The following is a 23,016-nucleotide window of genomic DNA, read 5'->3' on the forward strand; positions in this document are numbered from 1 at the left end:
GGAAAAACCCCAAGTAACGTCCACCAGGGTACCGATGATCCTAACAGTGAGGAGGCTCCAGAATAAGTAGATAAATATGTTAAAATGATAGTTCTTGAGTATGCCAGGTGAAGTTTCTGAAACTGAATACCACAGAGAATGGGAAAATCGTGTCTGGGGCACGATTCGCTAAATTAGTGAAACCACAAAAAAACAAATGTAGTCAAGCTCAGAATCACAACCAGAGCGGGACGTCAGGTGTCCAAAGGTCATACACTAGATGGCTAGTCAGGGGTTAAATTCCAGAGCGCGTAGTCAGGCGGACCGGGTCATACACAGGACGGAAACAAATTTGAATCGCTGAGCAAAAGGAAGGTCAGGAACGCCAAGGGTCGGGAACATGCCGAACAAAAATGCAACCGACTTGATATCAAAGCGAGGACCACGCCAGGGTAAAGAGACTGGAACCTCCGGATTTTTTAATCCTGCACCGGCTGAAGCCACGCTCCTCCAGCAGGGGAAGCTCTCGTGAGAGAGGATCCCTTGCCCGCCACTCTCCCCTTCCCCCGACGCAAGGTATGTCTAGCAGGAATCCGGGAGCGGGTCACAGTTCTGTACCTGTTCCAGCCCCCACAACAGAGCCAAGACATGAAGTGGGCGGCTGAGCTTCTTTGCCTTTTTATATAAAGAGCTTTCTTTTACAACAGCTAACGCAATGTCCAAATATAACCAAGCGTCTGTAATAAACGACCGTTTAAACCCAAAATCTTTATGCATGTCATTTTTATGACTTGATAGAAACACAGAATTTGACCACAGATGAGAACTGTAGAGATCATCCTTGCCACTGAAAGCTTAATTGCTAAAGTGATTAAACCTGTATATTCCCCCAAGCACTAGCCGAGACTTAGTGTAGGGGTAAAACAGAATTTTCTTTACTAAGGAAAGCACACACATATATATATATATATATATATATATATATATATATTTACAGCAAACATGATTGGATTAAAGGTATAATCCCATCACCCACCAGGCAGCCCAGAACCACCATACAGGTCTATGGCCAGCTATGCCCACCCGACAAAGAGTCACTATTTCAGGGTGATCCCGGTAGAGCGGTGTCAATCCCGGGGTACCATTAGAGAGCTCAGCGTCCAAAGATTCTATGATCCAAAAAGCGACGTGATCCGACGTTGGTACCCTGAGCGACAGCATTGGAAACATCCCCGGGAATAGTCCATGCGGTAGCCGGGCAGAGTACCACAGCCGCTGCTGGGTAGACCCCAGTCCTAGAAATCGGTAATTAAACCACGGTTCCCAAACGAGCTCGCTCTCTGTAACCATCACCAAGTATTGCCCACCACAAGCTTAATGTACCCTCAAAAGAGCATCCGTAACGACGCTGTTCCAATTGTCGGCAGGCATCGCCACGGTCCCTAGCTGCCGCACAGTTCCATGAATTTGTGGCTAGGTCCCGGTCAGGCGCATCGAGTGTTTCCTGGCTTGCAGACCCCCCATGGCCGGCTAGTGCATGGGAGTCTGGTTCCAACACCCTGTGCTCCCCAGACAAGGGACTGGGCAAGCAGGTAAGCAGTCTCCCCAGAAATCCAAAACTGCCCTACTCCCACACTCAAACATAACCCCACGAGTCTTCAGCCTTAAAGGGTTAACTTGACACTTAAATTGCCCCTAAGCCTCAGACCCTCTAGGTTTAGACTATGACCTGTTGTTCTAACATTGTTCTTCCTTTTAAATAAGCTTGCCTTTTCTACTATGTTAATTCCCGTTTAAGTATTTAAATGCTTCTATTGCATCTCTGATCATCTTCTTTACTCCAAGCTATATATATATTAAGATACTTTAGTCTTTCCTGATAATTTCTATCTTGTAAACGACTAAATCTGCTACACAAGAGGGACATTATGCACCAAGCAGGACCCCATCGTGGCCACCACCTCACCCATTCATCCAATATTTAAAATGATAAAGAAAAAAAAGCTTTGACTATTCTCATAATCATTGTTAATGAATATTTATTTCTAAATAATAAAAAAGTTGCTCTACCTTGTCCGCTGGCCCCACACAGCCAGCTCCACTTCTTCTCTTCTTCTTATATTTCTCCTTGGTATCAGCTCCGTTGACCAGGACTCCTGGCTAAGGAAACCGTCTTTGTCACCCACTTTCTGTGTTAATCCAAACAGGTATATGCACTGCCGGTGCCTGCACTGTTAAAAACTAAGCTGCTGCCACCGGGACTGGCCGCCGTGCAATTGCCCCCCAGGCCGCCCTGAATCCGGGCCGGATGGCTGGCCGGGCGGCCGGCCGGCAGACGACCATTCATGGCAGCCGCAAAGTTAAAAACTAAGCGGCTGCCATCGGGACTGGCCGCCGTGCAGGTAGTGTACCTGGTGGGGGGCGGTCCGCCTGGCGTGCCGCTAGCTGAGGGGTGCCGGCACGCCTCCGAAAACGAAGCGCGCGGCAACTGTGGCTGTGTGTCAGGAATTGATGTCAAATCCCGGCGCACAACACTGAAGCCACGCCCACCGTCTTCCGCACACCGGAAGGACAGGACACAGAAGAGGGAGAAGAAGAGGAAGAATGAAGAGGAGTAGGAAAAGTGACAGTGCCAGAGGAAAGGTAGGAAAATATTAGTAAGTGTGTGAGAGGGATGGGTGTTATGCTGTAGTTTATGATGAATGTTTGTGAATGAGGGTTTCAGATTGCATGGAAGTGTGGGGGGATAGCATGGCATAGGGAGGCTGCCTAGGCATGATAGGAGTGTAATTGCTGTTGTCAATTTTTTTTTTTTTTTCGTCCAATAATGCAATAACAGTATTAATAGATATATATGGTTGCAAACAGCAATCACACGTCTATCCTTATGCTAAGTCAGCCAGTACATGCTAGAACTTGGGCATGATAGGATTGTGATTGCTGTTAATTATATGTGTATATTTATATATATATATATATATATATATATATATATATATTAATATTGTTATCGATTTTTTTTTTGTCTAATTTTGGTGTGTTACTTACAAATAAAGTATTTGAAACGTTTTTATTTTCGGTTTTGGCCAAATGAATGCTGAATTTTCAGTTTAGGTCCAGAATTTTAATTTCGGTGCATCCCTACTATATACTAAGCCAGTCACTGAAGTGGTAGGCCTACACCACATCAATGTTTGGCTTAGTATACAGTGATAGGGGTTGTACTGCAGTATTGTCAGTGTCTGGCTCAATGTATAGGCACACATTGACAGTGGTACAGCGTAATCCCTAAGTATATAATGATAACAGTTATGCTGTACCCCTGTCAATGTTTGCCTAACCATAGAAACTATGCAGTTTTAAAGTGTGTGTGTGTGTGTGTGGGGGGGCACATACAGGATCTGCCACAGGTGCCAAATACTCTAGGTACGCCCCTGCATCATGCAGCAGTCAGACCCAATGGCCATTCCTCAGCTCTTTGTCCCACGTCTTAAAAGAGGTGGGATAAAGAGCTGAGGCACGGCTATTGGGCGGCGCGGTGCGTGCACGCCGGCCGCTTTAATTTCATTAGGCGCCGGTGGAGTGACTGCTATCAATGTCGCTCGCAACCGCTTTGGTGGCGCAATGGGCCACTTGACTAGACTTGCCCCCCAGGCCTTAGGCTGCCAGCCCTCCCCTGGTCACCAGTTTGACCAACCACAAGAGAAACAAAGGACATTACAGAAGTGGGCAGCAGAGGTAAGCTTAACATTGGAAGCTTTTAGCTAATTACTAAAAACCATATACCGTATTTGCTAGATTATAAAACGACCCTGATTATAAGACGACCCCCCAAATCTTAATATTAATTTAGGAAAAAAAGAAAAAGCCTGAATATAAGACGACCCTATAGGAAAAAAGTTTTACCAGTAAATGTTAATTCATTTAAACTATTTTTTTAATAAAAGCTATGACTGAGAAAAATATTTTGGTTTTATTTCCTTCTATTTTCCAACCTGCCCCCCAGTAACGCACATCTGCCCCAGAAATGCCTTATACCCCCTATATACCACTGTGCCCCATGATATGCCTTTTAACCCTCTAAATGCCACTGTGCCCCATGATATGCCTTTTAACCCTATATGCCACTTTGCCCCATGATATGCCTTTTAACCCTATATGCCACTCTGGCACTTAGAGGGTTAAAAGGCATATTATGGGGAAGAGTGGCATATAGGGAGGTTTAAGGCATTTCAGGAGGCAGAGTGGCGTATAGAGGGTTAAAAAGCCATTTCTGGAGGCAGAGTGGCATTAAGGGGGTTAAAAGGCATTTCACAAAGCACCCTGCCTCCAGAAATGCCTTATGCCCCCCATTTAACACTCCCCCCCGCCCCACTTACCGGTACTTCTGAGTCTCCTGTCATGTAGCTGGGGCAGCGTGTAGACTCACGCTGCAGCCGGAAGGAGGCGTGGCTAGCAGCGGGGGTTGTCTGCGTGCCACACCGGTGCGGGGAACTCTGATCTTTTGACAGCCGGGGAAGGTCTGCATCAGACTAGCATTTGCTCTGAAAAAAAACCTTCTCTTATAATCGAGCAAATACGGTATTTTTATGTAAGTAACATTCTATAAAGCGTTGTCAACATTTCATGAGGATTTTAAAAAAACAAAACAAAAAGATTTTGTCTTTAAAGAGCAAACCTTTGCTAGAGACGGACTCTATGCATTGTTAGTGACTCTCGTGAGAGTAGTCACCACGGCTATGTAGGCGATGTATGTATTTCAGGAATCTGGTAAAGAAGGAAAAGAGATCCCTGGTCTTGTGAGCTTACAGTCTCTTAGGAGGTTCATAAACTATGGTTATGTACAAACTTGACAAGACATCTGCTTACTTTGGTTCTTTTGACGATTAGTTCCATTTTCTTCATACTTTATTGTACTAGGATTTCTTAGCTCATAAAAAGAACCTTGATCTCACTCTTGCCCAAATAATATATCACCCAGTTACCCACACCCTCTTTTTAAACGCCAAGCAAAGAAAGAAAGTGCTGTAAGACACACTGTTCCTTTGAAGTTGTTTCAGAACAAAATACATCTTTGAAACTAAATTGTCTTCAGATCCTACATGCTTGCTTCACTGAACATATTAATGCTGTAGGTACACTTATGGTTTTTAATACTAATGATTATGGATATCACCCTTTGTACTAGTATTGGTCGTTATATGCAAACCCCATAGCTTAATACCACTGCCTATCCCGCCGATACCTGGAACACTCAGGGTCTGAGCTCCAGGGTTCTAGGTGTGTATAGTCAGATTCTCACTCTTGCAATGCCTGCTTACCTTCTACCTTCTTCTAGGTATTGGGACACCCCTCCTAATTATTGAGTTTAGGTGTTTCAGCCGCACACCTTTGCTAACACGTGTATGGAATCAAAAACACAGGCATATAAACAGGGGAGGGCTGGCAGCCTAAGGCCTGGGGGGCAAGTCTAGTCAACTGGCCCGTTGCACCATCAAAGCGGCTGCGAGCGACATTGAAAGCGGCCGTCGTGCGGCAGTCACTCCACCAGCGCCTAATGAAATTAAAGTGGCCGGTGTGCACGCACCGCATGCTTCAGCTCTTCATCCCACCACTTTTAAGACGTGGGAAGAGGAGCTGAGGCATGGCCATTGGGTCTGACAGCCGCATGATGCAGGGGGGTACCTAGAGTATTTGGCACCTGTGGCAGACCCTGTTGTGGCACCCCCCCCCCCCCATACACACACACTTTAAAACTGCATAGTTTCTATGGTTAGGCAAACATTGACAGGGGTACAGCATATTTGTTATCATTATATGCTTAGGGATTATACGGTACCACCGTCAATGTGTGCCTATACATTGAGCCAGACACTGACAACCCCTATCACTATATACTAAGCCAAACATTGATGTGGTGTAGGCGTACCACTTTAGTGACTGGCATAGTATATAGTAGGGATGCACCGAAATGAAAATTCTGGACTGAAACTAAAAATTCAGCATTCACTTGGCCAAAACTACAAAAAAAAACTTTAAAATACTTTATTAAAAGTAACACCAAAATTAGACAAAAAAATCAACAACAATATTAACATATATATACACACAAACACACATATATATAACAACAATCACAATCCTATCATGCCCAGGTTCTAGCTGGCTGATTTAGCATGATAGGAGTGTGATTGCTGTTTGCAATTATATATATATATATATATTATTACTGTCATTGAATTATTCTGTCCAATAAAAGTGTTAACACACCAAAGTTGGACCAAAAAATAATTTATAACAGCAATCACACTCCTATCATGCCTAGGCAGCCACTACATGCTGGAATCTGGGCATGAAAGGAATGTGATTACGGACTCCCTATGCCAAGCTATCCCCCAACACTTACACATCCATGCTATCTGAAACCCTCATTCACAAACATTCAGCATAACACCCATCACTCTCACACACTTACATTCAGCATAACACCCATCACTCTCACACACTTACATTCAGCATAACACCCATAACTCTCACACACTTACATTCAGAATAACACCCATCACTCTCACACACTTACATTCAGCATAACACCCATCACTCTCACACACTTACATTCAGCATAACACCCATCACTCTCACACACTTACTAATCCACTCTTTCCTACCTTTTCTTCTTTCACTTTTCCTCCTCCTCCTCCTCTTCTACTTCTTCCTGTCCTTCCGGTGCACTGAGCGCGGAAGACGGTGGGCGTGGCTTCAATGTTGTGCGCCGGGACTTGACATCAAGTCCCGGCGCACAGCCACAGTTGCCGCGCGCACCGTTTCTGAAGGCGTGCCGGCATGGTGGCACCCCTCAGATGAGCGGCAGCCGGGGCGGACCGCCCCCCTCCCTCCCACGCCAGGTACGCATGACGGCCGCATTCAATCCTGCTCGCGGCCGCTTAGTTTTTAACTTTGCGGCCGCAGCCGCATTGAATGCTCGTCCGTCCGGCCCACCGGCCCGGATTTAGGGCGGCCTGGGGGGCAATTGCCCCCCTGCCCCCCGGCCCAGTCCGCCCCTGCATATAAAGTTAATTATATGTGTATTTTTGCTATATTAATGTTCCTGGAGGGCTAAGCCAAATGCCAAATGATTTAGGTAAACTATAAAAACACTCAGGAGCTGTGGCAACTGGTGTTTTGTGTGGATAAGTGCAAGATAAAGCCCCTGGGGCATAAAAAACCAAGGGGAATGCATAAAATATTTGATGTTGAGGTTGGGACTGTATGAAAGGAAAGGGGTTTGGGCGGTATGTGTCACGACCGGGGTACAGGTTCTGGATCCGCGCTGCAGAATCAGCGCCCTCTGGAGGAGAGAGGACGTACTGCCACCAGGCACAGGAGACAGATCGTACACCACCAAGAATAATGAAAGGTGGAACTCAGGAACAAAAAATAAATAAATAATAATAACGGTATCCGAGGGGTCAGGCAAAAGAGTAGCCGGGGTCACAAGCAAAGGTCAGGGCAGGCAGCAATATAACGGAGGTCAGGTTCAAGCAGGAGTCAATACCAGAAAGCTTAATCAGGATTCAAACGCTAGTGAAAGGCAAAAAGGCACTAACACAGGCAATGGTGTAGTGCCAAATGAGGGTTTAAATATCCCTCCAACAATATGGATCCTCCTACCCTCCTAATTAGGGGGAGGAGGAAAAAGAATAAATGTCGCTTTAAGAGCGACATGAATATTCATAAGCATGCGCGAACGGCTCTCACGACGTAGAGGCGCGCGCCCCGGAATTATCCCTCGAAATCGCCGGGGACGCGCGTCTCGCAGGAGAACGGACCTGGCGGCAGCTCACCGTGACGGCACGAGCAGGGAGCCGACTGCGCGGGCTGCGTCTCGGCGTCCCTGCCGGCAGCCCGACGGAGGAGGTAACAGTATGTGAATAAAAACATGTAAATACATAAAGGGAATCAGCCAGATAAAGGAGGAGAGTATATTTAAAAGAAGAGAAACTACCAAAACCAAAAGGACATAGATTTAAATTAGAGGGGCAAATCAGGAAATATTACTTTACAAAGGTTGTGGATACATGGAATAGCCTTGCAACAGAAGTGGTAGAGGTTAATAGAGTGAAGGAGTTTAAGCATGCGAGGGATAGACATTGTGCATATATATATATATATATATATATATATATATATATACACACATGTCTGCACTGATCGTACACAAGACAAAGGAAGGTACTAAATGACAACCACAAGTTACAGTTGATGTAAGGCAGCGTGGCCTACTGGTAGAAGGCACTGGAGGAGGCGGGCTCCAGTCTCAATGAGAGCGTGGGTTCGATTCCCACCGCTGCCATTCGCTTTTTAAAATCCCAATAATGCCATTAAGCCCTCCAAAATATTATGTCAGTTACTTTTATGGTCTTCTACGGGTTAAGTGTGGCTTCACTGCCATCTAGAGGGGATGACAGGACATCGCAGGGACACATTCACAATCCAGGCTGCAGCGTTTGTATGAATGGATAGATATAGATACACTATATGACCAAAAGTATTGGGGCACCCCTCCTAACTATTGAGTTTAGGTGTTTCGGCTGCACCCATTGCTAACAAGTGTATGAAATCAAACACATAGGCAGAAAAAGTTAATTATATGTGTATTATTTTGCTATATTGATGTTCTTGGAGGGATAAGTCAAATGCCAAATGATTTAGGTAAACTATACAAATACTCAGAGCCGTGGCAACTTGTGTTTAATGTGGCAAAGGGCAAGTTAATGCCCTTCGGTCATAAAAACCCAAGGGCAGCGCATAGAACATGTGATGTTGAGGTTAGGACTGTACGAAAGGAAAGGGTTTTGGGGGGGGAAGGTATGTGAATAAAAACATGTAAATACATAAAGGGAATCAGCATGATAAAGGAGGAGATTTTTTTTAACCCCTTAAGGACCAGTCTTTTACTTTTTTGTACCCTTTGGGACCGAGGATGTTTTAACACTTTTTCGGTTCTTGTGCTTAGATGTCACTCATTTAGTGTACCCACACACGTTATATAGGCTTTGTTCAGATACCATTTTTTGATCACATTATCTAATTTCCTAAGATATATATATATATATATATATATATATATATATATAAATATATATATATATACATATATATATATATATAATGAAAAATTGAAAAAAAACAAAACTTTTTCTCACTTATTCATCCAAAAAAGCTAATGAAAAAATCTGCTAAATAGATTCTACTATTTGTCCTGAGTTTAGAAATAGCCAATGTTTTTATGGATTATCGGGCAATAAGAACAAGAAGCGTTTTGCTGTTTTGAAACCATTTTTTTCCCCAAAGCTGTTCATTCTGCCCCATGTGCTATTTCGGGTATCTTTGAAGCAGGCCAATGCAATTTATGCCCTCATACCATGGGGGAAAAATAATGTGCAGAAAAAAGCAACAACAAAAAAAACATTGGGTATTTCTAAACAAAACTCAAGACAAACAGTATAATCTATTTAGCAGGTTTTTTTCATTATTTTTAGCAAAAGTGAGAAAAAGTCATTTTTTAGCTGTGGTGACTCTCGTGAGAGTAGTCACCACAGCTAAGAGTAGGCCTTTTTTAATCTTTTTCAATTTATATATGATTAAAAACGTGTTACACTATATATTGTATTTCCCTTGTGCTTTCTACGGTATGAGCCTGCGCCATCTGCTATATGTTGGAGGTTGGGATCTGAAAAAAAGAAAAGAAAAAAAGACAAGCCGATATACTGAGCAGTATTTTAATCTGTGAGTGGAACTACAGAGGGGGAGATTGTGTATTTAAAATCGTATCACACAGTGTGTACGATGTTTGATTTTTTCTATTTTATAATTGCCTGATATTTGAGGAAAAAGAAGAGGAAGATAAATTGTATTCTCAAATGAAGCTCTTCAGGACCATCTAACAGTTTACTTAAGTATCATGTTTTACTTTTGTGATAATACTATTTTGTTATATTCTGTTACAATTGTATCATAGCGCTCCACCTGTAGAAATGTTGCAGGAACAGTGTGCAATCTGACCTTCAATAGACTGCATTGTGTCAAGCGATTATGCTCAGGAAGGGACACCAACAAGGAGCAAACTAAAGGAATGGGATGCTCTATAACTCTTGAAAAAAAAGCAAAACAACTCCTTTCTGACCTTTAGGGTCCACCCTCCATTGAATGCTGTTTAGTACACTTCATAAAGTTATTCCATGGGGTTTACTAAAAAGAAACATATATGCATGGAAAGACATATCCAAACCACCAAGCATATCTGTTTAGATCTCCCTTCCCACATTTCACTTGGTCTCCTCTCACATCTCCAACACCAGGGGGCCTCAAATTAAAAGTAAAAAGGTAAATCCACATAGTTTCAAATATCACATTAAAATGTCACTTAAAAGGAAATGTAAAATGTAATCTTTTCAATAAAATTTATGGATTAGCATCTTTGTGATTTACACTTGCACATTTTGTTCTTTTAAATAAAGCTGTAGTATTTAGTTATATGCTTCAACGTGCTTTGTGACCAATGGAACCTCTCCTGCCAGCTATCATTGTGTCATCATACTAGAAGTCTCATATGTTACGCTGGCTCTCCACACATACACACACACACACACAGAGCGCAAACACTTTTGAAGGACCATCTCAAGACAGCTGGCTACCTGGCAAAATGATCTGCGGAGTGTCGGCTCCCCGGCAAAGAGATCCGCAGAGCGTCAGGTTTCCATCAACAGATTTGAAGACTGTCAACGTTTCTATGTATTTCTTGTTGCTATGACATTTTAAGAAAAAAATTCTTTACATTTTAGTACTAGTCAGAGTTAGCCTCTTAGTGCCCAGAGGGAGGGGCAGTTCTTCGAGCCATGGCTTCCCAGAGATTTCCTTCAATAAAACAAGGTTTTTTCTTTCCTCCGTGCTGAAGAATGACTCTTCGTGAGTCCAGAGGCAGCTCCATCTTTAAACTATCCATACAATGTTTACTATTAAATAAAAAGGTTTGTTCTCATAATTGTTGCGGTCTATGAGTAATTCTTTCAAATTAATATCACCTTTAGTTAAAATGGTATTATTCCAAAAAGTCTACAATGCTGTGCTAATGAAACTTATTTTTGGACTACCAATTTGATTTTATGTCATTGAAATTTGGTGTTACTGTGAAATTGACATCAAATGTTTTAGTTATTTATTGTAAAAACACATCTAACTAATTTAACACATCTATTAAAACTAAAGCATACACAGTCGTTAGCTGAATGTGTTCAATGACAAAAGCAAAAAGAACACCTTTGTCGCCAACTTTCTGTGTGACACAGATCCAGACGGGTATTGACAATGCCGGCACCGGTACTATTGTTCTTGTCTCGTCTACCGTTTGCCGGAGAACTCGCCGCAAAAGTTCTTCTCCCAGCAAAACAGTACAAGTGGAAAAACCCCAAGTAACGTCCACCAGGGTACCGATGATCCTAACAGTGAGGAGGCTCCAGAATAAGTAGATAAATATGTTAAAATGATAGTTCTTGAGTATGCCAGGTGAAGTTTCTGAAACTGAATACCACAGAGAATGGGAAAATCGTGTCTGGGGCACGATTCGCTAAATTAGTGAAACCACAAAAAAACAAATGTAGTCAAGCTCAGAATCACAAGCAGAGCGGGACGTCAGGCGTCCAAAGGTCATACACTAGATGGCTAGTCAGATGAACAGGGGTTAAATTCCAGAGCGCGTAGTCAGGCGGACCGGGTCATACACAGGACGGAAACAAATTTGAATCGCTGAGCAAAAGGAAGGTCAGGAACGCCAAGGGTCGGGAACACGCCGAACAAAAATGCAACCAACTTGATACCAAAGCAAGGACCACGCCAGGGTAAAGAGACTGGTACCTCCGGATTTTTTAATCCTGCACCGGCTGAAGCCACGCTCCTCCAGCAGGGGAAGCTCTCGTGAGAGAGGATCCCTTGCCTGCCACTCTCCCCTTACCCCGACGCAAGGTATGTCTAGCAGGAATCCGGGAGCGGGTGACAGTTCTGTACCTGTTCCAGCCCCCATAACAGAGCCAAGACATGAAGTGGGCGGCTGAGCTTCTTTGCCTTTTTATATAAAGAGCTTTCTTTTACAACAGCTAACGCAATGTCCAAATATAACCAAGCGTCTGTAATAAACGACCGTTTAAACCCAAAATCTTTATGCATTTCATTTTTATGACTTGATAGAAACACAGAATTTGACCACAGATGAGAACTGTAGAGATCATCCTTGCCACTGAACGCTTAATTGCTATAGTGATTAAACCTGTATATTCCCCCAAGCACTAGCCGAGACTTAGTGTAGGGGTAAAACAGAATTTTCTTTACTAAGGAAAGCACACACACACATATATATATATATATATATATATATATTTACAGCAAACATGATTGGATTAAAGGTATAATCCCATCACCCACCAGGCAGCCCAGAACCGCCATACAGGTCTATGGCCAGCTATGCCCACCCGACAAAGAGTCACTATTTCAGGGTGATCCCGGTAGAGCCGTGTCAATCCCGGGGTACCATTAGAGAGCTCAGCGTCCAAAGATTCTATGATCCAAAAAGCGACGTGATCCGACGTTGGTACCCTGAGCGACAGCATTGGAAACATCCCCGGGAATAGTCCATGCGGTAGCCGGGCAGAGTACCACAGCCGCTGCTGGGTAGACCCCAGTCCTAGAAATCGGTAATTAAACCACGGTTCCCAAACGAGCTCGCTCTCTGTAACCATCACCAAGTATTGCCCACCACAAGCTTAATGTACCCTCAAAAGAGCATCCGTAACGACGCTGTTCCAATTGTCGGCAGGCATCGCCACGGTCCCTAGCTGCCGCACAGTTCCATGAATTTGTGGCTAGGTCCCGGTCAGGCGCATCGAGTGTTTCCTGGCTTGCAGACCCCCCATGGCCGGCTAGTGCATGGGAGTCTGGTTCCAACACCCTGTGCTCCCCAGACAAGGGACTGGGCAAGCAGGTAAGCAGTCTCCCCAGAAATCCAAAAGTGCCCTACTCCCACACTCAAACATAACCCCACGAGTCTTCAGCCTTAAAGGGTTAACTTGACACTTAAATTGCCCCTAAGCCTCAGACCCTCTAGGTTTAGACTATGACCTGTTTAGACTATGACCTTTTCTACTATGTTAATTCCCGTTTAAGTATTTAAATGCTTCTATTGCATCTCCGATCATCTTCTTTACTCTAAGCTATATATATATTAAGATACTTTAGTCTTTCCTGATAATTTCTATCTTGTAAACGACTAAATCTGCTACACAAGAAGGACATTATGCACCAAGCAGGACCCCATCGTGGCCACCACCTCACCCATTCATCCAATATTTAAAATGATAAAGAAAAAAAAGCTTTGACTATTCTCATAATCATTGTTAATGAATATTTCTTTCTAAATAATAAAAAAGTTGCTCTACCTTGTCCGCTGGCCCCAACGCGTCTTCTTTCAGCCAGCTCCACTTCTTCTCTTCTTCTTATATTTCTCCTTGGTATCAGCTCCGTTGACCAGGACTCCTGGATTAGTTCTGCAAAAGCTAAGGAAACCGTCTTTGTCACCCACTTTCTGTGTTAATCCAAACAGGTATATGCACTGCCGGTGCCTGCACTGTTAAAAACTAAGCTGCTGCCACCGGGACTGGCCGCCGTGCAATTGCCCCCCAGGCCGCCCTGAATCCGGGCCGGACGGCTGGCCGGGCGGCCGGCCGGCAGACGACCATTCATGGCAGCCGCAAAGTTAAAAACTAAGCGGCTGCCACCGGGACTGGCCGCCGTGCCGGTAGTGTACCTGGTGGGGGGTGGTCCGCCTGGCGTGCCGCTCACTGAGGGGTGCCGGCACGCCTCCGAAAACGAAGCGCGCGGCAACTGTGGCTGTGCGTCAGGACTTGATGTCAAATCCCGGCGCACAACACTGAAGCCACGCCCACCGTCTTCCGCACACCGGAAGGACAGGACACAGAAGAGGGAGAAGAAGAGGAAGAATGAAGAGGAGTAGGAAAAGTGACAGTGCCAGAGGAAAGGTAGGAAAATATTAGTAAGTGTGTGAGAGGGATGGGTGTTATGCTGTAGTTTATGATGAATGTTTGTGAATGAGGGTTTCAGATTGCATGGAAGTGTGGGGGGATAGCATGGCATAGGGAGGCTGCCTAGGCATGATAGGAGTGTAATTGCTGTTGTCAATTTTTTTTTTTTTTCGTCCAATAATGCAATAACAGTATTAATAGATATATATGGTTGCAAACAGCAATCACACGTCTATCCTTATGCTAAGTCAGCCAGTACATGCTAGAACTTGGGCATGATAGGATTGTGATTGCTGTTAATTATATGTGTATATTTATATATATATATATATGTATATATATATATATATATATATATATATTAATATTGTTATCGATTTTTTTTTTGTCTAATTTTGGTGTGTTACTTACAAATAAAGTATTTGAAACGTTTTTATTTTCGGTTTTGGCCAAATGAATACTGAATTTTCAGTTTAGGTCCAGAATTTTAATTTCGGTGCATCCCTACTATATACTAAGCCAGTCACTGAAGTGGTAGGCCTACACCACATCAATGTTTGGCTTAGTATACAGTGATAGGGGTTGTACTGCAGTATTGTCAGTGTCTGGCTCAATGTATAGGCACACATTGACAGTGGTACAGCGTAATCCCTAAGTATATAATGATAACAGTTATGCTGTACCCCTGTCAATGTTTGCCTAACCATAGAAACTATGCAGTTTTAAAGTGTGTGTGTGTGTGTGTGTGTGGGGGGGGGCACATACAGGATCTGCCACAGGTGCCAAATACTCTAGGTACGCCCCTGCATCATGCAGCAGTCAGACCCAATGGCCATTCCTCAGCTCTTTGTCCCACGTCTTAAAAGAGGTGGGATAAAGAGCTGAGGCACGGCTATTGGGCGGCGCGGTGCGTGCACGCCGGCCGCTTTAATTTCATTAGGCGCCGGTGGAGTGACTGCTATCAATGTCGCTCGCAACCGCTTTGGTGGCGCAATGGGCCACTTGACTAGACTTGCTCCCCAGGCCTTAGGCTGCCAGCCCTCCCCTGGTCACCAGTTTGACCAACCACAAGAGAAACAAAGGACATTACAGAAGTGGGCAGCAGAGGTAAGCTTAACATTGGAAGCTTTTAGCTAATTACTAAAAACCATATACCGTATTTGCTAGATTATAAAACGACCCTGATTATAAGACGACCCCCCAAATCTTAATATTAATTTAGGAAAAAAAGAAAAAGCCTGAATATAAGACGACCCTATAGGAAAAAAGTTTTACCAGTAAATGTTAATTCATTTAAACTATTTTTTTAATAAAAGCTATGACTGAGAAAAATATTTTGGTTTTATTTCCTTCTATTTTCCAACCTGCCCCCCAGTAACGCACATCTGCCCCAGAAATGCCTTATACCCCCTATATACCACTGTGCCCCATGATATGCCTTTTAACCCTCTAAATGCCACTGTGCCCCTTGATATGCCTTTTAACCCTATATGCCACTTTGCCCCATGATATGCCTTTTAACCCTATATGCCACTCTGGCACTTAGAGGGTTAAAAGGCATATTATGGGGAAGAGTGGCATATAGGGAGGTTTAAGGCATTTCAGGAGGCAGAGTGGCGTATAGAGGGTTAAAAAGCCATTTCTGGAGGCAGAGTGGCATTAAGGGGGTTAAAAGGCATTTCACAAAGCACCCTGCCTCCAGAAATGCCTTATGCCCCCCATTTAACACTCCCCCCCGCCCCACTTACCGGTACTTCTGAGTCTCCTGTCATGTAGCTGGGGCAGCGTGTAGACTCACGCTGCAGCCGGAAGGAGGCGTGGCTAGCAGCGGGGGTTGTCTGCGTGCCACACCGGTGCGGGGAACTCTGATCTTTTGACAGCCGGGGAAGGTCTGCATCAGACTAGCATTTGCTCTGAAAAAAAACCTTCTCTTATAATCGAGCAAATACGGTATTTTTATGTAAGTAACATTCTATAAAGCGTTGTCAACATTTCATGAGGATTTTAAAAAAACAAAACAAAAAGATTTTGTCTTTAAAGAGCAAACCTTTGCTAGAGACGGACTCTATGCATTGTTAGTGACTCTCGTGAGAGTAGTCACCACGGCTATGTAGGCGATGTATGTATTTCAGGAATCTGGTAAAGAAGGAAAAGAGATCCCTGGTCTTGTGAGCTTACAGTCTCTTAGGAGGTTCATAAACTATGGTTATGTACAAACTTGACAAGACATCTGCTTACTTTGGTTCTTTTGACGATTAGTTCCATTTTCTTCATACTTTATTGTACTAGGATTTCGTAGCTCATAAAAAGAACCTTGATCTCACTCTTGCCCAAATAATATATCACCCAGTTACCCACACCCTCTTTTTAAACGCCAAGCAAAGAAAGAAAGTGCTGTAAGACACACTGTTCCTTTGAAGTTGTTTCAGAACAAAATACATCTTTGAAACTAAATTGTCTTCAGATCCTACATGCTTGCTTCACTGAACATATTAATGCTGTAGGTACACTTATGGTTTTTAATACTAATGATTATGGATATCACCCTTTGTACTAGTATTGGTCGTTATATGCAAACCCCATAGCTTAATACCACTGCCTATCCCGCCGATACCTGGAACATTCAGGGTCTGAGCTCCAGGGTTCTAGGTGTGTATAGTCAGATTCTCACTCTTGCAATGCCTGCTTACCTTCTACCTTCTTCTAGGTATTGGGACACCCCTCCTAATGAGTTTAGGTGTTTCAGCCGCACACCTTTGCTAACACGTGTATGGAATCAAAAACACAGGCATATAAAGCTAATTATATGTGTATTTTTGCTATATTAATGTTCCTGGAGGGCTAAGCCAAATGCCAAATGATTTAGGTAAACTATAAAAACACTCAGGAGCTGTGGCAACTGGTGTTTTGTGTGGATAAGTGCAAGATAAAGCCCCTGGGGCATAAAAAACCAAGGGGAATGCATAAAATATTTGATGTTGAGGTTGGGACTGTATGAAAGGAAAGGGGTTTGGGCGGTATGTGTCACGACCGGGGTACAGGTTCTGGATCCGCGCTGCAGAATCAGCGCCCTCTGGAGGAGAGAGGACGTACTGCCACCAGTCAGGGGTCAGGCAAAAGAGTAGTCGGGGTCACAAGCAAAGGTCAGGGCAGGCAGCAATATAACGGAGGTCAGGTTCAAGCAGGAGTCAATACCAGAAAGCTTAATCAGGATTCAAACGCTAGTGAAAGGCAAAAAGGCACTAACACAGGCAATGGTGTAGTGCCAAATGAGGGTTTAAATATCCCTCCAACAATATGGATCCTCCTACCCTCCTAATTAGGGGGAGGAGGAAAAAGAATAAATGTCGCTTTAAGAGCGACATGAATATTCATAAGATTAGCCGTTCGCGCATGCACGAACGGCTCTCACGACGTAGAGGCGCGCGCCCCGGAATTATCCCTCGAAATCGCCGGGGACGCGCGTCTCGCAGGAGAACGGACCTGGCGGCAGCTCACCGTGACGGCACCAGCAGGGAGCCGACTGCGCGGGCTGCGTCTCGGCGTCCCTGCCGGCAGCCCGACGGAGGAGGTAACAGTATGTGAATAAAAACATGTAAATACATAAAGGGAATCAGCCAGATAAAGGAGGAGAGTATATTTAAAAGAAGAGAAACTACCAAAACCAAAAGGACATAGATTTAAATTAGAGGGGCAAATCAGGAAATATTACTTTACAAAGGTTGTGGATATATATATATATACACACGTCTGCACTGATCGTACACAAGACAAAGGAAGGTACTAAATGACAACCACAAGTTACAGTTGATGTAAGGCAGCGTGGCCTACTGGTAGAAGGCACTGGAGGAGGCGGGCTCCAGTCTCAATGAGAGCGTGGGTTCGATTCCCACCGCTGCCATTCGCTTTTTAAAATCCCAATAATGCCATTAAGCCCTCCAAAATATTATGTCAGTTACTTTTATGGTCTTCTACGGGTTAAGTGTGGCTTCACTGCCATCTAGAGGGGATGACAGGACATCGCAGGGACACATTCACAATCCAGGCTGCAGCGTTTGTATGAATGGATAGATATAGATACACTATATGACCAAAAGTATTGGGGCACCCCTCCTAACTATTGAGTTTAGGTGTTTCGGCTGCACCCATTGCTAACAAGTGTATGAAATCAAACACATAGGCAGAAAAAGTTAATTATATGTGTATTATTTTGCTATATTGATGTTCTTGGAGGGATAAGTCAAATGCCAAATGATTTAGGTAAACTATACAAATACTCAGAGCCGTGGCACCTTGTGTTTAATGTGGCAAAGGGCAAGTTAATGCCCTTCGGTCATAAAAACCCAAGGGCAGCGCATAGAACATGTGATGTTGAGGTTAGGACTGTAGGAAAGGAAAGGGGTTTGGGGGGGGGAAGGTATGTGAATAAAAACATGTAAATACATAAAGGGAATCAGCATGATAAAGGAGGAGATTTTTTTTTAACCCCTTAAGGACCAGTCTTTTACTTTTTTGTACCCTTTGGGACCGAGGATGTTTTAACACTTTTTCGGTTCTTGTGCTTAGATGTCACTCATTTAGTGTACCCACACACGTTATATAGGCTTTGTTCAGATACCATTTTTTGATCACATTATCTAATTTCCTAAGATATATATATATATATATATATAAATATATATATATATATACATATATATATATATACATATATATATATAATGAAAAATTGAAAAAAAACAAAACTTTTTCTCACTTATTCATCCAAAAAAGCTAATGAAAAAATCTGCTAAATAGATTCTACTATTTGTCCTGAGTTTAGAAATAGCCAATGTTTTTATGGATTATCGGGCAATAAGAACAAGAAGCGTTTTGCTGTTTTGAAACCATTTTTTTCCCCAAAGCTGTTCATTCTGCCCCATGTGCTATTTCGGGTATCTTTGAAGCAGGCCAATGCAATTTATGCCCTCATACCATGGGGGAAAAATAATGTGCAGAAAAAAGCAACAACAAAAAAAACATTGGGTATTTCTAAACAAAACTCAAGACAAACAGTATAATCTATTTAGCAGGTTTTTTTCATTATTTTTAGCAAAAGTGAGAAAAAGTCATTTTTTTTAGCTGTGGTGACTCTCGTGAGAGTAGTCACCACAGCTAAGAGTAGGCCTTTTTTAATCTTTTTCAATTTATATATGATTAAAAACGTGTTACACTATATATTGTATTTCCCTTGTGCTTTCTACGGTATGAGCCTGCGCCATCTGCTATATGTTGGAGGTTGGGATCTGAAAAAAAGAAAATAAAAAAAGACAAGCCGATATACTGAGCAGTATTTTAATCTGTGAGTGGAACTACAGAGGGGGAGATTGTGTATTTAAAATCGTATCACACAGTGTGTACGATGTTTGATTTTTTCTATTTTATAATTGCCTGATATTTGAGGAAAAAGAAGAGGAAGATAAATTGTATTCTCAAATGAAGCTCTTCAGGACCATCTAACAGTTTACTTAAGTATCATGTTTTACTTTTGTGATAATACTATTTTGTTATATTCTGTTACAATTGTATCATAGCGCTCCACCTGTAGAAATGTTGCAGGAACAGTGTGCAATCTGACCTTCAATAGACTGCATTGTGTCAAGCGATTATGCTCAGGAAGGAACACCAACAAGGAGCAAACTAAAGGAATGGGATGCTCTATAACTCTGGAAAAAAAAGCAAAACAACTCCTTTCTGACCTTTAGGGTCCACCCTCCATTGAATGCTGTTTAGTACACTTCATAAAGTTATTCCATGGGGTTTACTAAAAAGAAACATATATGCATGGAAAGACATATCCAAACCACCAAGCATATCTGTTTAGATCTCCCTTCCCACATTTCACTTGGTCTCCTCTCACATCTCCAACACCAGGGGGCCTCAAATTAAAAGTAAAAAGGTAAATCCACATAGTTTCAAATATCACATTAAAATGTCACTTAAAAGGAAATGTAAAATGTAATCTTTTCAATAAAATTTATGGATTAGCATCTTAGTGATTTACACTTGCACATTTTGTTCTTTTAAATAAAGCTGTAGTATTTAGTTATATGCTTCAACGTGCTTTGTGACCAATGGAACCTCTCCTGCCAGCTATCATTGTGTCATCATACTAGAAGTCTCATATGTTACGCTGGCTCTCCACACATACACACACACACACAGAGCGCAAACAGTTTTGAAGGACCATCTCAAGACAGCTGGCTACCTGGCAAAATGATCTGCGGAGTGTCGGCTCCCCGGCAAAGAGATCCGCAGAGCGTCAGGTTTCCATCAACAGATTTGAAGACTGTCAACGTTTCTATGTATTTCTTGTTGCTATGACATTTTAAGAAAAAAATTCTTTACATTTTAGTACTAGTCAGAGTTAGCCTCTTAGTGCCCAGAGGGAGGGGCAGTTCTTCGAGCCATGGCTTCCCAGAGATTTCCTTCAATAAAACAAGGTTTTTTCTTTCCTCCGTGCTGAAGAATGACTCTTCGTGAGTCCAGAGGCAGCTCCATCTTTAAACTATCCATACAATGTTTACTATTAAATAAAAAGGTTTGTTCTCATAATTGTTGCGGTCTATGAGTAATTCTTTCAAATTAATATCACCTTTAGTTAAAATGGTATTATTCCAAAAAGTCTACAATGCTGTGCTAATGAAACTTATTTTTGGACTACCAATTTGATTTTATGTCATTGAAATTTGGTGTTACTGTGAAATTGACATCAAATGTTTTAGTTATTTATTGTAAAAACACATCTAACTAATTTAACACATCTATTAAAACTAAAGCATACACAGTCGTTAGCTGAATGTGTTCAATGACAATAGCAAAAAGAACACCTTTGTCGCAACTTTCTGTGTGACACAGATCCAGACGGGTATTGACAATGCCGGCACCGGTACTATTGTTCTTGTCTCATCTACCGTTTGCCGGAGAACTCGCCGCAAAAGTTCTTCTCCCAGCAAAACAGTACAAGTGGAAAAACCCCAAGTAACGTCCACCAGGATACCGATGATCCTAACAGTGAGGAGGCTCCAGAATAAGTAGATAAATATGTTAAAATGATAGTTCTTGAGTATGCCAGGTGAAGTTTCTGAAACTGAATACCACAGAGAATGGGAAAATCGTGTCTGGGGCACGATTCGCTAAATTAGTGAAACCACAAAAAAACAAATGTAGTCAAGTTCATAATCACAACCAGAGCGGGACGCCAGGCGGGCCAAAGGTCATACACTAGATGGCTAGTCAGATGAACAGGGGTTAAATTCCAGAGCACGTAGTCAGGCGGACCGGGTCATACACAGGACGGAAACAAATTCGAATCGCTGAGCAAAAGGAAGGTCAGGAACGCCAAGGGTCGGGAACATGCCGAACAAAAATGCAACCGACTTGATATCAAAGCGAGGACCACGCCAGGGTAAAGAGACTGGAACCTCCGGATTTTTTAATCCTGCACCGGCTGAAGCCACGCTCCTCCAGCAGGGGAAGCTCTTGTGAGAGAGGATCCCTTGCCCGCCACTCTCCCCTTACCCCGACGCAAGGTATGTCTAGCAGGAATCCGGGAGCGGGTCACAGTTCTGTACCTGTTCCAGCCCCCACAACAGAGCCAAGACATGAAGTGGGCGGCTGAGCTTCTTTGCCTTTTTATATAAAGAGCTTTCTTTTACAACAGCTAACGCAATGTCCAAATATAACCAAGCGTCTGTAATAAACGACCGTTTAAACCCAAAATCTTTATGCATGTCATTTTTATGACTTGATAGAAACACAGAATTTGACCACAGATGAGAACTGTAGAGATCATCCTTGCCACTGAAAGCTTAATTGCTAAAGTGATTAAACCTGTATATTCCCCCAAGCACTAGCCGAGACTTAGTGTAGGGGTAAAACAGAATTTTCTTTACTAAGGAAAGCACACACACACATATATATATATATATATATATATATATATATATATATTTACAGCAAACATGATTGGATTAAAGGTATAATCCCATCACCCACCAGGCAGCCCAGAACCGCCATACAGGTCTATGGCCAGCTATGCCCACCCGACAAAGAGTCACTATTTCAGGGTGATCCCGGTAAAGCCGTGTCAATCCCGGGGTACCATTAGAGAGCTCAGCGTCCAAAGATTCTATGATCCAAAAAGCGACGTGATCCGACGTTGGTACCCTGAGCGACAGCATTGGAAACATCCCCGGGAATAGTCCATGCGGTAGCCGGGCAGAGTACCACAGCCGCTGCTGGGTAGACCCCAGTCCTAGAAATCGGTAATTAAACCACGGTTCCCAAACGAGCTCGCTCTCTGTAACCATCACCAAGTATTGCCCACCACAAGCTTAATGTACCCTCAAAAGAGCATCCGTAACGACGCTGTTCCAATTGTCGTCAGGCATCGCCACGGTCCCTAGCTGCCGCACAGTTCCATGAATTTGTGGCTAGGTCCCGGTCAGGCGCATCGAGTGTTTCCTGGCTTGCAGACCCCCCATGGCCGGCTAGTGCATGGGAGTCTGGTTCCAACACCCTGTGCTCCCCAGACAAGGGACTGGGCAAGCAGGTAAGCAGTCTCCCCAGAAATCCAAAAGTGCCCTACTCCCACACTCAAACATAACCCCACGAGTCTTCAGCCTTAAAGGGTTAACTTGACACTTAAATTGCCCCTAAGCCTCAGACCCTCTAGGTTTAGACTATGACCTGTTTAGACTATGACCTTTTCTACTATGTTAATTCCCGTTTAAGTATTTAAATGCTTCTATTGCATCTCCGATCATCTTCTTTACTCCAAGCTATATATATATTAAGATACTTTAGTCTTTCCTGATAATTTCTATCTTGTAAACGACTAAATCTGCTACACAAGAAGGACATTATGCACCAAGCAGGACCCCATCGTGGCCACCACCTCACCCAT

This window comes from Sceloporus occidentalis, unplaced genomic scaffold, assembly GCF_023333645.1.
Source record: "Sceloporus occidentalis isolate IW3139 unplaced genomic scaffold, rSceOcc1.0.p SCAF_283, whole genome shotgun sequence".
NCBI lineage: Eukaryota > Metazoa > Chordata > Lepidosauria > Squamata > Phrynosomatidae > Sceloporus > Sceloporus occidentalis.